This window comes from Bombina bombina, chromosome 5, assembly GCF_027579735.1.
Source record: "Bombina bombina isolate aBomBom1 chromosome 5, aBomBom1.pri, whole genome shotgun sequence".
In the NCBI taxonomy this organism is placed as follows: domain Eukaryota; kingdom Metazoa; phylum Chordata; class Amphibia; order Anura; family Bombinatoridae; genus Bombina; species Bombina bombina.
The window spans coordinates 355,741,087-355,759,992 of NC_069503.1; positions in this window are offsets into that span (position 1 = coordinate 355,741,087).

Sequence of the window (18,906 nt, forward strand, 5' to 3'; positions counted from 1 at the left end):
GATGATTACCCATACAAAATATAATAAAAATACATCTGCTCTTGGTCTGCGACCCATGGTAACTATGTTGTGTTAATTAGTAATGTCCTTCGCATTTTAATAGCTGTTACTCATACTCACCCTATCGGTGGAGGTCTATATGGCCTGCATGATTACCCTTACAAAATATAATAACCAAACATATGCTCTGGAACCCATGGTAAGTAGGTTGTGTTAAGTAGTACTGTTCTTTGCAGTTTAATAGCTGTTACAACACCAAATGGTGGCAGGTCTATCTGGCCTTCATGATTAGCTGCACCCAAACCCCAAAAAAAGCTGAGTGGTCTTACACTAACACCCATGGCTAACTCGGTTGTTTCAATTAGTACTATTCTTAGCACTTTCATCCCTGTTACGGGTGGTCTACATGGCCATCATGATTAGCCGGACAAAATACTACAATCCAACCTTTGCTCAGTCTTCATAGGCCCTTCATTGGCTGTATTTTGATAGTACAGTTCTTATTATTTTTATAGCTGATACAACACCGAATGGTGGCAGCTCTATATGGCCTGCATGATTAGCCGCACCCAATACAAAAATAAATCCAAGCGGTCTTGGATTAACACCCATGGCTAACTCTGTTGTTTCAAGTTGTACTATTCTTAGCACTTTCATCTCATCATCCCTGTTACTTCCAGGACTCTCGGTGGTGGTCTACATGGCCATCATGATTAGCCTAACCAAATACTACAATCCAACCTTGGCTCAGTCTTCCTAAGGCCCTTCATTGGCTGTATTTTGGTAGTACTGTTCTTATTAGTTTAATAGCTGATACGACACCGAATGGTGGCAGCTCTATATGGCCTGCATGAATAGCCGCACCCAAAGCCAAAAAAAAGCCAAGCGGTTTTGCACTAACACCCATGGCTAACTCTGTTGTTTCAAGTTCTACTATTCTTAGCTCTTTCATCTCATCCCTGTTACTTCCAGGACTCTCGGTGGTGGTCTACATGGCCATCATGATTAGCCTAACCAAATACTACAATCCAACCTTGGCTCAGTCTTCCTAAGGCCCTTCATTGGCTGTATTTTGGTAGTACTGTTCTTATTAGTTTAATAGCTGATACAACACCGAATGGTGGCAGCTCTATATGGCCTGCATGAATAGCCGCACCCAAAGCCAAAAAAAAGCCAAGCGGTTTTGCACTAACACCCATGGCTAACTCTATTGTTTCAAGTTCTACTATTCTTAGCTCTTTCATCTCATCCCTGTTACTTCCAGGACTCTCAGTGGTGGTGGTCTACATGGCCATCATGATTACCCTCACCAAAATATAACAACAATACGTGCGTGCAGGGAACCATGGTAAGCTTACTTCCTTTCGCAAAATCGAGTATAACAGTTGCAGGCAGAGGTTCTGACCCTGCATTATGGCTGCACCTCTCCCTAAAAGAGGCATGCGTTACAGAGTCTGTGGGCATGCATCCAAAGAGCTGGCCTGCCTAAAAAGAGGAGCAAGGCTGTACAGGTTGTTCTCCAGCCGTTTTATACACTGTCCCACGGCCACGACCCTCAACAACCACAACAGAATGAAACACCACATATGCCATCCTTTTGAACAACAGAGTACAGGTATGGCATTGATTTTAGTTACACGGCGATATTTATTATGAACCGTGAAATTGAAAACAAAAACATGATTGGACACCAAGTACAGTACAGGTCGTTCTCCTTCGGCCTTTTTAGAATAGTGTTCCGGACCCCCAACAAAAACAACAGCAGGAAAGAGGACATATGGCATCCTTTTGAACAATAGATGACAGGTAAGGCCTAGATTTTACAAAGCCATAGATATTTTTTTTGCAACTGTGAAATAAAAAAAAACATTGATTGGACACCAAGAACACTTCTTTATCCTTAGGCCTTTTTATAAGAGGCTCCCGGAGCCTCAACTGAAACAACAGCATGAAAGAGGACATATGGCATCCTTGTGAACAATTGATTACAGTTAAGGCATTGATTTTAGAATCCCAGAGATCATTTATATAACCCGGGAAATAGAAAAAAACATTGATTAGACACCCAGTACACTTATTTATCCTCAGGCCTTTTTAATAAGAGGGTCCCGGAGCCTCAACCGAAACAACAGCATGAAAGAGGAGATATGTCATCCTTTTGAATAATAGATTACAGGAAAGGCATTGATTTTAGAATCCCAGAGATCATTTATATGACCCGGGAAATAGAAAAAAACATTGATTAGACACCCAGTACACTCATTTATTCTTAGGCCTTTTTAATAAGAGGGTCCCGGAGCCTCAACCGAAACAACAGCATGAAAGAGGACATATGTCATCCTTTTGAATAATAGATTACAGGAAAGGCATTGATTTTAGAATCCCAGAGATCATTTATATGACCCGGGAAATAGAAAAAAACATTGATTAGACACCCAGTACACTTATTTATCCTCAGGCCTTTTAAATTATGATTGGTGTAAATAGTTGGCTAGACGGCCTGGCACAAAAGAATGGCAGTGGCAGGCAGGAGGTAAATGCAATTCAATGGCACTAGGAGACTGAATATTTGCAGTACAAAAAATTATGATTTTTATTTTTTATATACTGTTACAAGAATTGTGATTGGTGCCACTAATTGGCTAGTTGGGCCTGGCACACAGGCTGGCAGATATGAGTCGTGGATGGTAGGTAGGGCAGCAATTTAACACAGTATGCTGTGTAAGTGACAAAAACACAGGCCTGATAGAAAATTAAGTTAGATTACACTAGCAAAATATTTTAAAATTTTAGATTTTAATATTAAAATTATGTTAAGAACTGCAATGCACATATGACTCTATGAGTGGTCGCACTGGCTGGCTGCTACGTAGGGCAGCAATTAACAACAGTATGCTGTGTAAGTCAGATAGACAGTTAGACACAGGCCTGATAGAAAATACAATTAGATTACACTAGCATAATGATTTAAAGACTTTTTTTTGGCAATTTAAATAAAAAGGTTAAGCACATACATATGAGTCGTGGCTGATAGCCTTGGAAGGGCAGCTATTAAAAACAGTAGGCTCTGTAAGTCAGATACACACACGCCTGATAGAAAATACTATTAGATTACACTAGAAAAATGATTGAAATTATTTTTTTTGGGGGGGGGGGGGATTAAAAAAGGGTTAAACACATATGAGTCGTGGCTCATAGACTAGGGAGGGCAGCAAGTAAACACAGTAGGCTCTGTATGTCAGCAAAACACACAGGCCGGATAGAAAATTATATTAGATTACACTAGCAAACAAATTTAAACTTTTTTTTTTATATTCAAATTAAGGTGAAGAAGAATAGATATGAGTGCTGGGTGGCTGCCTGGCACAGACCAATTCACCAAAAGGCTGAAAAAAATGAGGTATATTAATGCTGAGTGAGCCTGACAGACACAGGCCTGATAGTAAATGTAATTAGATTACACTAGCAAAATATTTTTTTTATTATTTTTTTTTTAAATTTAAAATAATGTTATAAACGGATATTAACACTGGTGGCTGCTGGCTGGCACAGAGCAATGAACCAGAGTATATGCTGTGTGACACTGGCCTGATAGAAAATGAAAAAAAATTACACTAGAAAAATAATTAAATTTTTTGGTTAGTTAAATTTAAACTAATGTTGTTAGGGAGATATCAGTGGTGGCAGTAGTCACAGCATATGTTGTGAGCCTTAAACACACAGCCTGAAAGCCAAGCAAATGCTAATAAAAAAAAAACGAAAAAAAAAAATGGCACGAAATATAGCCCTAAAAAGGGCTTTTTGGGGTGCTGTGCTTGCAGCAGAGATGAGTGGAGTCCTTCTGGACTGTAAATACACTAGCCTAGTTATGTTTTTACTATTAATGTCAGGAGCAAAAACACAACACGTCCTCTCATTAAGAAAGCAAGGTCGTTATGAGTCTAAAATGGCGGATTCCGAGTAGCTGGGAGGGTCTGTGAGGGAGTGTCTGATGTTGATTGGCTCTAATGTGTCAGACGGCTATGACATAAAGGGTCAAAGTTTCCACATTGATGACACATAGGGGCGGATCGAACATCGCCATGTGTTTGCCTACAAACGCGAACGCGAACAAGCTATGTTCGCTGTGAACCGTTCGCGGGCGAACAGTTCGGGACATCACTACTTGTCGGTAGAATCCAATGCTTCGTTATTTAAAGGGATATTAAACAATGCTCCTTTGGTTAAAATATGTTAACTCAAAGTAAACATTAAAAGAAACATATTGTGTAAAAAAAACAGCAAACAACTTACTTGTTTTATTGAAAAATTAGAACTTCTCATTAGAATAGCTCACTGTAGCCCTTGCCTCCAGAGTGATATTTTTTAAACTTAAAGGGACAGTATAGTCAAAATTAAATTTTCATGATTCGTATATAAGGCATGCAATTTGAAACAACTTTCCAACTTCCCTTGAAGGCTGCCTCTTATCTCTTATTATGCATTTAGACAGTTTTTTTTACAGCTAGACAGCGCTAGTTCATGTGTGCCTTATAGATAGCGTTGTGCTCACTCCTATGGAGTTATTAAGGAATCAGCACTGATTGGCTAAAATGTAAGTATGCCAAAACAACTGATATAAGGGGCAGTGTGCAGAGGCTTAGGTACAATGTAATCACAGAGGTAAAACGTATATTAATATAACAGAGTTGGTTATGCAAAACTGAGGAATCAGTAGTAAAGGAATTATCTACTTTTTTAAACAATAACGGTTTTGGACTAGAGTGTGCCTTTAAGTTTCATTCTGGCAATTGAGAGCATGAGCAAATCTGACTCCCTACTTATCGTGTATTCACTTAATACTAAACCAACTCCTGATGTTTTATGACATCATGCTAGATAAGCTTCCCGAAGAGACAACAGCCTCCTTGTAGGGCTGTGACAGGAAGTATTGGACACTTGACAAATACAGTTTAACAAAATAAATACAAGGTAAAATCAATTTTAATAGATGAATAATACATAGTGCAATGATTTCTTTAAAATTATATATTTTTAAATTGTATGCTCTATCTGAAAAAGAAAAATTTTGGTTTTCATGTCCCTTTAATTAAAACAGAATTATCTTGTAACTAAAACTAAAATAATCTTTTTTTTTTGGTGAGTTTAACATATTTATTTATATAACCTAAATGTATTATTGTATTGCATACATGCATTTGTTTCAAGAATTGGGGGTCTATTTAACAAGGGCTGAATGGCCCCTGTAATCCTTGTTTACGCGCTGCTCCTAAACTCATACACCGCCTCTCAGGCGGCGTATAGCAATCCGCCCGATCATGTACGATCGGGCAGATTGACACCCCTGCTAGTGGCCAATTGTCCGTAAATCTGCAGGGGGCGGTATAGCACCAGCAGTTCACAAGAACTGCTGGTGCAATGATTAATGCCGACAGCGTATGCTGTCAGCATTTATCGATGTGCGGCAGACATGGTTCGCTATAGTGGATCATGTCTGTCCGCACATATATAAATAGACCCCTAAAAATTTACTTAAAAATACTTTTATGTACTGTTTTCATTAATTCGCTTTGTGAATGAAGCTAGACATATATTCAAATATTTTATCCCACATAAAACTTATTATTTTTAACAAAAAGCTTCATAGCTATTTCATTGTAATTTTGGAACTGAGAAATAGTATACAGAACATACAGATGGTCTAATGGAGATAAACCAATATATATGTGTGTGTGTGTGTGTGTGTGTGTGTGTGTTTGTGTGTGTGTTTGTGTGTGTGTGTATAAAGTTAAGCTAATAAAATACCTCTACTACAGCAAATCAGTCATGTGTTTTCTCTCATTTCTTGTATTTATTTTATTTGAAGTTTAATAAAATAACCATGTGGCTTTACTACTTATATTGACCTTTCCAGGAAGCAAAGATTATTTTATTCTTAACAAGAACAGGAACTTGCTTTAAAGACATTTCTAAGAGTTCATACCAGGTCTTGGGTCCTCTGCCATGCATAAATTAATATATAATACTATAAACTAACGATGAACATGATTTAGTCATTTCTAAAGCATATGCCAACCTAATGAAACGAAGTTCATTTAACAGCTGACCTCTGTGCCAGATGGAAAAAAAACTAAATCAGGTTAGTGGTGTGACATGATGAAAACATTGGATCTCATTAAACATGATAGCAACTGATATAACAGAACATATTTTTCTTGCCAAATGTAATATTAACATGTTAGTTGTAGGTATTACATTCTATGGCTTACTGCACACATTGTTATGTGAAATTGATAGGGCAATTTTACCCATTTTCAGCATGATACAGACTGCAATGACCTTTCATCATGCAGTATTATTATTTTACTAAATAATCAATTCTACATAGGACCAGATTATGAGTGTAGCGCAAACGTTTGCATGCGAGAGATAAGGAATTTATCACGGGTGTTTGCACTCGTCGGGCTTATTGCTTTTATTACGAGTTGAAAGTAAATGCAATCGCGACTTCAGAACTCTGGTTAACTGTTTCGCAAAACAAAAAAGTTACACAAAACACCTCAAAAATTCATTTAAAAAAAATATTACTTACAAAAGTTATAAGGGCTCAAAGATAGGAGGTCTCAGGTGTTAGAGAAAAAAAGGCAGGCAAAGGGCTTTAACATAGAGATACATACTTACACAGTACATGTCAATATATATATTGTACCTACGCTATGTAAACAGTGATTATTGCTACTCATTCTTGGCTTGTAATGCCTGATATTGGGCACCCTATGTGTTTGAGCTTTTTCTTACTGTCACATTGCGTAATTACAATAATATACAGTCCATCATATTCTGCTTGTTCTTGTGTTATGTCTGGTTGCCTAGCAACCTATTTACCTAGCTCTCAACATGAGTTGATCTATACATCAGTATTTTAGTTTTGTCTCAAGATATCCAGGTTTTAACTATTACTCATGTTCTATTTTTGTTTGTATGGGATTGACAGATAATTTCCGCCAGTTTTGGAAGAACGCCGCATGACAGTTGTGAGTGCTACTCTGGGTTTTAATACCTTCTTATGTGACCTATGAGCTCATGCCATAAAGTTTGTCACATTCTGTCGTGTGGCGCTCTTTTAAAGTTGCTATGCTCTATCTCTGAAAATGTTCTCTGACAATATACTTTGTGATTCTCATGATATGTTTATGCCTTGTGGTTGCCTAGCAACCTTGTTATTTTGCTCCGGGTGCCTTCTTAGGTGACCTATGAGCTTATGCCATAATATTTGTCACTTTTTGTCGTGTGGCGCTCTTTTAATGTTGCTATACTCTATCTCTGAAAATGTTCTCTGAAAATGTACTCTGCGATTTTCATGTTATGTTTATGCTTTGTGGTTGCCTAGCAACCTTGTTAATTTGCCCCGAGTGCGTGCTGATTATCGTATGCGACATGCTGTGTTCTACTTATTGCTGGTATAGCTATTTGGTTTAGTTGCCGATTGGAATGTAAATGTATTTGTTGTTTTAACTACCGCATTGTCACGCCCCCTATTGAGTGTCTTTTTTGACACTATGGCTTTATGCTTGTTTGGTTTCTATGGCAACCTTTTTTTCGTGCACACAATGAGCGGCGGTATTGACACTGCATTATACTTCTTTATGGTATTATTATGATGATTTGTTTAATCAGGAAGTTAACAGGATGTTTTTTATGTTTATTTTTTGATCTGTTTACATTGTAGTATTCTACACGTTGCCATGGATGATAACGTCACTCTGTTCTGGGAGGCGCATCTACCGTGGAGAGCGTGGTCACAATTGTTTGGTGATGGGATTTAAACACAGCTGGTGGTAAGTGTTATTGTAACTTTGTAAGTCTGAGGACGGGCTAATTTATGCCCGAAAACATTCACAATAAAGAGACAAAAATATAAGACCTTTGGAGTGCTTCATGTTCGTTTGCTATTTGTTTTTTGACATACCACCCAAGGCTAATGTGGATTGAGGCCTGGAGTGCACTTTGCTTCATATTAATATATATATACAGTGGGACCTCGGTTTACGAATTTAATTCGTTCTCCGGGACGTTTCGTATTGCGAAAAATTTGTAAACCGAAACACGGTTTTCCATAGGAATGCATTGAAAACCAATTAATGCGTTCCGGAGGTGAGAAAAAAGTCAAATAAAGGCTCCAAAACCTGCTGCAAAAGGCTCCAAAAGGCTCCAAAACCTGCTGCAAATGGCTCCAAAAGGCTCCACAACTTGCTGCAAATGGCTCCAATAGGCTCAACAACTTGCTGCAAATGGCTCCAAAACCTCTCCAACACCTCCACACTGCTACCCACACTTCAGTATGCAGGGGCCACTTGTTTCGTATTGCGAAAAAAATTCGTAAACCGAGGGGCAAACCGGGACATTTGTTTCATATTGCGAAAAAAATTCGTAAACCGAGGCATTTTTTTTAAAGATTTTGAATTCGTAAACCGAAATTTTGTATACCGAGTCGTTCGTTAACCGAGGTCCCACTGTATATGTATTTATGTATTTATATGTGTATATATGTATTTACAGACATATATACACGTATAAACACATAAATACATATGTATACATATATAGACATCCTATAATATAAAAGGCCAAGTGTGTTTGTCTGAAGCTGTCATGCAGAGACTGCGCAAGGACAAACACACCTGGCCTTCAATAGACTAACCCCCTGGCATCCGGGGGCCGACCGGGCATGACAGGGGTGGGACCGGGCGTGACGTGGACGGGGTCAGGTGTGACGTGCGGCCGTGAAAGAGAGAGCTCAAAAAGGGGGGAGAGAGAGCAAAAGAGGGGGGATAGAGAGAGCAAAAGAGGGGGAGAGAGACAGCAAACAAGAGGGGGAGGGAGAGCAAAAGAAAGTGGAGAGAGAGAGCAAAAGAGGGGAGATAGAGAGAGCAAAAGAGAGGGCGAGAGACAGCAAAAGAGAAGGGGCGAAAGGGGGGAGAGAGAGCAAAAGAGAGGGGGAGAGTGCAAAAGAGAGGGGGGAAGAGAGGGGGAGATAGGGGGAGAGAGAGAGAGAGAGAGAGAGAGCAAAAGAGAGGGGAGAGAGAGAGCAAAGGAGAGGGGGAGAAAGAGAGCAAAAGAGAGGGGGAGAGCACAAAAGAGAGGGGAGAGAGAGCGCAAAAGAGAGGGGGAAAGAGAGAGAGAGCAAAAGAGAGGGGAGAGAGAAAGAGCAAAAGAGTGGAGAAGAGAGAGAGCATAAGAGAGGGGGAGAGAGAGCAAAAGAGAGGGGAGAGAGAAAGCAAAAGAGAGGGGGAAATAGAGCAAAAGAAAGGGGAGAGAGAGAGAGAACAAAAGAGGGGGATAGAGAGAGCAAAAGAGAGGGGGAGAGATCAAAAGATGGGGGATAGAGAGAGCAAAAGAGAGGGGGAGAGAGAGAGCAAAAGAGAGGGGGAGAGAGAGAGCAAAAGAGAGGGGGGAGAGAGAGCAAAAGAGGGGGGATAGAGAGAGCAAAAGAGGAGGATAGAGAGAGCAAAAGAGAGGGAGAGAGACAGCAAAAGAGAGAGGAGAGAGCAAAAAAATGCTCAAAAGAGAGGGGTAGAGAGAGCGCAAAAGAGAGGGAGGAAAAGAGAGGAGAAGAGAGAGCAAAAGAGAGGGGGGGGAGAGAGAGATCAAAAGAGAGGGGAGAGAGAGATCAAAAGAGAGGGGATAGAGAGCAAAAGAGAGGGGAGAGAGAGCAAAAGAGAGGGGAGAGAGAGCAAAAGTGAGGGGGGAGAGAGAGAGCAAAATAGAGAGAGGGGGGAGAGAGAGAGCAGAAGAGAGGAGGGAGAGAGAGCAAAAGAGAGGGGGCAGAGAGGGCAAAAGAGAGGGGGGATAGAGAGAGAGAGCAAGGGATGGAACCGCTGTACTGCAAAAAATGGCCCTTGACTAGTATACATATAGGTGCATTGGAGCCCTTTAGCAGTCAAGTACATGAAAACATGTAAAAGCTTTTTATGCAATATGCTTATATAAAGCTTTTTATGCGTTGGTATTACTCAGTGGAGCACTAATATTGATTGCGCCCAAGCAATATTTAGCACTCCACTTGTAATCTGGCTCTATAGTTATAAGATTGTTGCGAACAATTCTGCCATATAGTGCTCAAGAATGTGCACAGTCCTGAAAATACCAAGGTATGCTCTAATGGTAAGGAGCAAAGGATAACAAGAGAGAAAAGGAAATCTAATCAAAAAAATGAAAACAAGACATTTTAAAATTGCATGCTCTATGAATCATGGAAGATCAATTTTGATTACAGTTAATCCTTGTTAGGTTACTTAACTCTGCTATATCTTTTATGTGACATTTTCAGTGTGAAAGAACAAAACTACGTGGGCAAATTTATCACTCATAGGTCAAACAACAGAATGAAACCCCTATGGTACTATGGATTTTTCAATTTCATATGACTTTATGTACAGGTTGTGAGAAAATGCTAAATCCAAGCTTATTATTTTTATTTTTAGGGGGATATTTATCAAAGCGTCAACTATGTTGCATTCACAGGCATCAATACGCTCGCTGAATACGATCTCCTTATTTATCAAAAAATCTGTCAAAAACACACGCGTCAAGTACGGTGCGAAGAGCATCGAACAGGTGTTAACTAACAGTCATCAATGTCACAGCTATTCAGGTTTTTCCCAACTTTATTTATACCATTTCATTACTGTCCACGAACAAGGGCATTTCTCTTTAGCACATTATAGTATATAGTGTAAATTATTCTTTTTCTGAGCAGGACTAATTACGAATATAGCAAGTAGCGACTAATTTGGTGCAAAGTGGAGAGTGAATTATTAGAATTCTTTTTAAGATTGGACATACATATTTTAGTATGTATATACATATATATATATATATATATATATATATATATATATATATATATATATATAAATGTGTGTGTGTTATGTCAGAAATCTTTTGCAAACATATTTACATGTCCCTAAGTTCCTTTTTTTGTTCTAAACAATGTTGTCTGTCATATCTCTGTGTTTATTTATACCACTATATGTAAATAGTGTAAATGTATTATTATTCTGAGCAGGAATAATTGCAAATATAACATGTAATCAGAGTATCATATGCATTTATTTGCAATCTATCGGCGAGATTACAAGTTTTGCGTTAGCCTTAAAAAACAGCGTTAAGGGGTCCTAACGCTGCTTTTTATCTAACGCTGGTATTACAAGTTTGGCAGGTACAGGTCTACCGCTCACTTTTCTTCCGCGACTTTTCCATACCGCAAATCCCCTTACGTCAATTGCGTATCCTATCTTTTCTATGGGCTTTGCCTAACGCTGGTATTACGAGTCTTGGAAGAAGTGAGCGGTAGACTCTCTCCTGGCAAGACTTCTACCGCATTTAAAAGTCAGTAGTTAAGAGTTTTATGGGCTAACGCCGGAACATAAAACTCTTAACTTAAGTGCTAACAAGTACACTAACACCCATAAACTACATATTAACCCCTAAACCGAGGCCCCCCCCACATTGCAAACACTATAATAAATATTTTTAACCCCTAATCTGCCGACCGGACATCGCCGCCACCTACATTATACTTATGAACCCCTAATCTGCTGCCCCTAACATCGCCGCAACCTACATTATAGTTATTAACCCCTAATCTGCCGCCCCCAATGTTGCCGCAACCTAACTACACTTATTAACTCCTAATCTGCCAACTGGACATTGCCGCTACTTTAATAAATGTATTAACCCCTAAACCGCCGCACTCCCGCCTCGCAAACACTAGTTAATTTTTATTAACCCCTAATCTGCCTGCCCTAACATCGCCGACACCTACTTACATTTATTAACCCCTAATCTGCCACCACCGTCGCCACTACTATAATAAAGTTATTAACCCCTAAACCTAAGTCTAACCCTAACCCTAACCCCCCCTAATTTAAATATAATTTAAATACATCTAAATAAAATAACTACAATTAAATAAATTATTCCTATTTAAAACTAAATGCTTACCTGTAAAATAAACCATAAGATAGCTACAATATAACTAATAATTACATTGTAGCTATCTTATGATTTATTTTTATTTTACTGGCAACTGTATTTATTTTAAATAGGTACAATAGTTATTAAATAGTTATTAACTATTTAATAACTACCTAGCTAAAATAAGTACAAAATTACCTGTAAAATAAATCCTAACCTAAGTTACAATTACACCTAACACTACACTATCATTAAATAAATTACCTAAACTACCTACAATTAATTACAATTAAATACAATAAACTAAATTACGGGGGGGGGGGAAACACTAAATTATGAAAAGAAAAAAAAAACTAAATTACAGAAAATAAAAAATTACAAGAAGTTTAAACTAATTACACCTAATTTAAGCCCCCTAATAAAATAAAAAAGCCCCCCCAAAATAATAAAAAGCCCTACCCTATACTAAATTACAAATAGCCCTTAAAAGGGCCTTTTGCTGGGCCCTTTTAAGGGCTCATCAGTCCGTTGAAGTTATGAGGTTAGGGGTGTCCAAAACCCCCAGTTCGCAAAGGAGCTCCCCTCTGATAATTGCCACAGCTCTTGTCCTGCTGTCCTGTGGCCGACCGGGAGTTCCAGGAGCCCGGCCAGCCTGAGAGGAGTTAGGCGGGTGTCCGTTGTGAGGTGACCAACCGGGAGTTTCAGAAGCCCGGCCAGCCTAGGAGGGTTTTTCTGGTCATACACCAGCTCTCCACAAAACAAGCAAACAAAAGCTTCCAGAGATTGTGGTTGCTCTGAGGAGACCTGTTGCAAGACCTATCTCTCTCATAGGTTAACATGGGGGCTACCTTTATAAATGATTAAAGCATAGATTCCCTTTGAGAGCAGATGGACAGGTGGAGTTTGGGGTCCCTGAGCTCACAATTTAAAAATACATCTTTTAGTAAAGTTGGTTTTGAGATTGTGAGTTTGAAAATGCCACTTTTAGAAAGTGAGCATTTTCTTGCTTAAACCATTCTGTGACTCTGCCTTGTTTGTGGATTCCCTGCCTGGGTCAGTTTGACAGTTGGGCTGTTTGCACCTCTCACTAGACAGTGACACAAAGGGAGCTGGGGTGTAGCCCGCATTTCCTGATGAGCCATCTCTGCTAGGAGGGAGGGGAGGAGTGGTCATTCACACCTGAAAGGACTGTGCCTGCCCTCACACAATGCAGACTTCAACCCCCTGGTGTGTGCCTAAAGCCTTGACTGGGCAAGGCAGGATTTCACAAGCAAGTGAGAATCTTCTTTGAAGTAAACCTACTTCAAAGGCCAAAATGGGTATAAGAAAAGCACCCAAAACTACAGACTTTAGAATCTTTCTGGAATCTTTCTAGGATCTTGCTGGACTCACGAGGAACCTCTGCAAGGAGAAGAGCTGGAGGAGGAGTACTGTCCCTTTGCTGTGTTGCTTTGCTGGACTGGCCTGCAGTTGCTGCTTCTGCCTGAAAAGAGTGCAAAGGGTAAACTTTGCTGTGTGTCCTGCTTGAGAAAGTTCTCCAAGGGTTTGGAGTAGAGCTTGCCTCCCGTTGGAAGTCTCAGGGACACCAAAGACTTCAGTTTCCTCAACCTGCAGCACTGGGAACTGTGTGTTTTGTGCTGTTCAAGAGGAGAAATCACTACGACGCCGCCACCGACGCCGCTGGCCTGCACCGTGACTTGTCGACGCCGCACGGAGCCGCATTGCCCCGCTTCGCACCGCGACCCTGGTCTCACCGACGCCGACCTGTGGGCCCCTCCACTCTGGCATCGCCTACTCACACCGCATCCTGGGCATCCCCGACAACGCCGCTCTTGCTGACACCGGCGCTGCTGCCTGCACCGTGGCCTGTGGACACCGCTCGAGAGGTACACGAAGAACCATCCCGTCCTGCACCGCAGCCACGGCTCCCCGATGCCAGCACCATCGACTCCAGTGTCATCACCAGGCATCCCGACCTGCACCGTGACCTGTGGACACCACATGTCGCACCACCCCGCTTCACACTGCAGCCCTGGTCTCACCAACGCCGCTGGACACCATCACCGAGCCGCTGCCTAAACCGTAACCTGTGGGCACCGCACGTCGCATCATCCCACTTCGCACCACAGCCCCGACGCCGGCACACCTGACTTCATCAGCCCGGAGTTCGATCCGCAACACGTTTGAACACCAAGGACCCGACGACTCCTGCACCGACTCCGGAAGCGACGCCGATTGGCTGATTAAATCAACCAATCTGATTTTTCCTACCTTAATTCCGATTGGCTGATAGAATCCTATCAGCCAATCGGAATTCGAGGGACGCCATCTTGGATGACTTCCCTTAAAGGAACCGTCATTCGTCGTTAGTCCATCGTGCTGGAAGGATGCTCCGCACCGGATGTCTTCAAGATGGAGTCGCTCCTCGTCGGATGGAAGAAGATAGAAGATGCCGCTTGGATGAAGCCTTCTGCCGGTCCGGATGTCCTCTTCTGCTCGGATAGGATGAAGACTTCTGCCGGTCCGGATGTCCTCTTCTGCCCCATCGGATGAAGACTTCTGCCCGGATCGGATGACCACTTGTGCCCGGCTGGGTGAAGACGGCTCAAAGTAAGGAGATCTTCAATGGGGTAGTGTTAGGTTTTTTTAAGGGGGGATTGGGTGGGTTTTAGAATAGGGGTGGGTGGGAGGTGGGTTGTAATGTTGGGGGGGGTATTGTCTTTTTTTTTACAGGTAAAAGAGCTGATTACTTTGGGGCTATTTGGGGCTATTTGTAATTTAGTATAGGGTAGGAAATTTTATTATTTTGGGGGGCTTTTTTATTTTATTTGGGGGCTTAGATTAGGTGTAATTAGTTTAAACTTCTTGTAAAAAAAAATTGTAATTTTTATTTTTTTATTTTTTGTACTTTAGTTTATTTTAGTTAATTGTATTTAATTTTAGCTATTTGTAGTTAATTAATTTAATTAATTGAATGATAGTGTAGTGTTAGGTGTATTTGTAACTTAGGTTAGGATTTATTTTACAGGTAATTTTGTAATTATTTTAACTAGGTAGCTATTAAATAGTTATTAACTATTTAATAGCTATTGTACCTAGTTAAAATAAATACAAAGTTGCCTGTAAAATAAAAATAAATCCTAAAATAGCTACAATGTAATTATTAATTATATTGTAGCTATCTTAGGGTTTATTTTATAGGTAAGTATTTAGTTTTAAATAGGAATACTTTAGTTAATAATGGTAATATTATTTAGATTTATTTAAATAATAATTAAAGGGACACTCGGGTTAAAAAAAATTTCAAGTTTCAGATACAGCATGTAATTTTAAACAACTTTCCAATTTACTTCCATTAAAAAAAATGTGCACAGTCTTTTATATTTACAATTTTTGAGTCACCAGATCCTACTGAGCATGTGCAAGAATTCACAGACTATACGTATATGCATTTGTGATTGGCTGATTGCTATCACATGGTACAAGGGGAGTGGAAATATACATAACTTTGAAATTTGTTATAAAAAAATCTAATACTCATTTGAAGTTCAGACTAAGTGCTATTGCATTGTCTTGTTATCTTGCATTTGTTGATTATGCAAATCTAATGTGTTGACTGGTCCTTTAAGTTAGGGGGGTGTTAGGGTTAGACTTAGGTTTAGGGGTTAATAACTTTATTATAGTGGCAGCGACGTTGGCTGTGGCAGATTAGGGGTTAATAGATTTAATAGGCTATGTGGGCTATGGTGGTTTAGGAGTTAATAAGAGAATAGGTTTATTGCGGTGTGGGCTATGGTGGTTTAGGGGTTAATACTAGGATATGTTTATTGCGGTGTGGGCTATGGCGGTTTAGGGGGTTTATACTAGGATATGTTTATTGCGGTGTGGGCTATGGTGGTTTAGGGGTTAATAATTTAGTTATTACTTGCGGTGTGGGCTATGGGGGTTTAGGGGTTAATACATTTATTATTAGGAGTGAGAGGGGGGATTGCAGATATAGGGGTATACGTATCGGGCTGATTTTTGGGAGGCGTGTTAGACAGTTACAGGAGATTTAATATTTAGTTAGTTTTCTTAGGCGCCGGCAGTTTCTAAAGTGCCGTAAGTCACTGGCGACTCTAGAAATTTGTAGTTACGCTCATTTCTGGACATCGCTAGTTTATCCGACTTACGGCACTTTAGCAACTGCCGGCGGGGTATATGTAATACCCCAATGTGCGAGGTGAAACTACGGGTGGCGCGGGTTACCTCGCTTGCGCCGAAAACTATGCCGTATAGCGGATCGCTCCCCTGATGAGAAGCTGTCAATTTCCTCAAGGTTCCAAACACCCCAATCCTGACAACTTTAGCCCCTTATAACTGCCTTATGCAGTTACTTTATTAAAAAATAAAAATGCAAATTGTTTTATTTTTTTAAAAGATTAATACACTTATGTTTGGGGGCAATTGTGGGACTGACTGCTCGTGGTAGCAATAACCAGCCACTTGTAATGGCTGGTTATATATTATGCGCCCACAAACAGACAAATTTGCCCATTTGCGGGCGCGCAATAACTTAGCGCTCCACTTGTAATCTAGCCCTGTAAATACACAGTACTGCTGGGTTGTTAGTCTTTAAATTACATGATCTAATGGATTAGAGCATGTGGGGCCCGATCCGATATAGAGCGTCGCCCGCAAAAGCCGGCGACGCCGAAATTTTCGCTGGTTTGGTATCCTATATACGGCGTAACCTAGAAGTTACGCCCGTATATTTCTGCCATCGCCCGTAGTTTTTTGGGCCATAAGCAGGTATACCAAACCAGCGCAGTTTGGTATCCAATATACAGCGTAAGGACTTACGTGGCGAAAATGGAGAAATCTTACTCCATTTTCACCTCGCCACAAAATGCAGCCATAGTAAGCCTTACGCTGTCTATTGGAGCCCCGTAACTCCCTAAACTACCTGCCAAATAAAACCTAACACCTAACGCATGCGCAATGTCTATCTAACTGTCAACCGCGATCTGCTAAATAAAACCTAACACCTAACGCATGCGCAATGTCTATCTACCTGTCAACAGCTATCCCCCGCCGCAATCCCTAATAAAGTTATTAACCCCTAAACCGCCGTACACGGACCCCGCCGCCACCTACAATAAAAGTATAACCCCCTAATGTGATCCCCCTACACCGTCGCAAGCTGCATTACATACCCCCTAAACTGAGCCCCCTACCCTTCCGCCATCTATCTTACCTACCCCCTAAACTAAGCCCCCTACCCCGCCGCCATCTATCTTACCTACCCCCTAAACTGAGCCCGCCGCCATCTATCTTACCTACAGCCCAAACTGAGCCCCCTACCCCGCCGCCATCTATCTTACCTACCCCCTAAACTGAGCACCTACCCCGCCGCCATCTATCTTACCTACCCCCTAAAGTGAGCACCTACCCCGCCGCCAGCTACCTTACCTACCCCCTAAACTTAGCCCCTTACACCGCCACCATCTATTTTAAAAATATTAACCCCTAATTTAATCCCCCTACACCGCCGCCAGCTATATTAACTATATTAACCCTAATTATATTAGGGTTATTATAGTTAATATAGTTATTATATTATATATATTAACTATATTAACCTTAATTATATTAGGGTTATTATAGTTAATATCGTTATTATAATATATATATATTAAGTATAATAAACCTATCTAACTCTAACATCCCTAACTAAATTCTTATTAAAATAGATCTAATTAATATTAATATTATTAATTAAATTATTCCTATTTAAATCTAAATTCTTACCTATAAAATAAACCCTAAGCTACAATGTAATGAATTATTACATTGCAGCTATTTTAGGGTTTATATTTATTTTACAGGTAACTTGGTATTTATTTTAACTAGGTACAATAGCTATTAAATAGTTAATAACTATTTAATAGCTACCTAGTTAAAATAATTACCAATTTACCTGTAAAATAAATCCTAACCTAAGTTACAAATACACCTACACTATCAATAAATTAAATAAACTACAAATATCTAAACTAAAATACGATAAAATAATCTAAACTAAATTACAAAAAAAACAAACACTAAATTACAAAAAATAAAAAAAATATTACAAGATTGTTAAGCTAATTACACCTATTCTAAGCCCCCTAATAAAATAATAAACCCCCCCAAAATAAAAAAATGTCCCTGCCCTATTCTAAATTTAAAAAGTTCAAAGCTCTTTACCTTACCAGCCCTTAAAAGGGCCTTTAACGGGGCATGCCCCAAAGAATTCAGCTCTTTTGCATTGAAATAAATATACAATACCCCCCCCCAACTTTACAACCCACCACCCACATACCCCTATTCTAAACCCACCCAAACCCCCTTAAAAAAACCTAACACTACCCCCCTGAAGATCTCCCTACCTTGTATTCACCCAGCCGGGCCGAACTCTTCATCCGATCCGGGCGATGTCCAATGAAGCGGCAGTGAAGTCTTCTTCCATCCGGGCGATGTCTTCAATCAAGCGTCAATGAAGTCTTCTCCAACCGGGCGATGTCTTCAATCAAGCGGCAGTGAAGTGTTCTTCCATCCGGCGATGTCTTCTTCCACCCGGCGATGTCTTCAAGCAAAACGGCATCTTCAATCTTCTTTCTTCGCTCCTCTGCCGCGGAGCATCCATCCGGCACTACGACTTCCCGACGAATGAGGTACCTTTAAATGACGTCATCCAAGATGGCGTCCGTCGAATTCCGATTAGCTGATAGGATTCTATCAGCCAATCGGAATTAAGGTAGAAAAATCTGATTGGTTGATTGAATCAGCCAATCAGATTCAAGTTCAATCCGATTGGCTGAACCAATCCTAGAATCCTATCAGCCAATCGGAATTCGACGGACGCCATCTTGGATGACGTCATTTAAAGGAACCTCATTCGTCTGG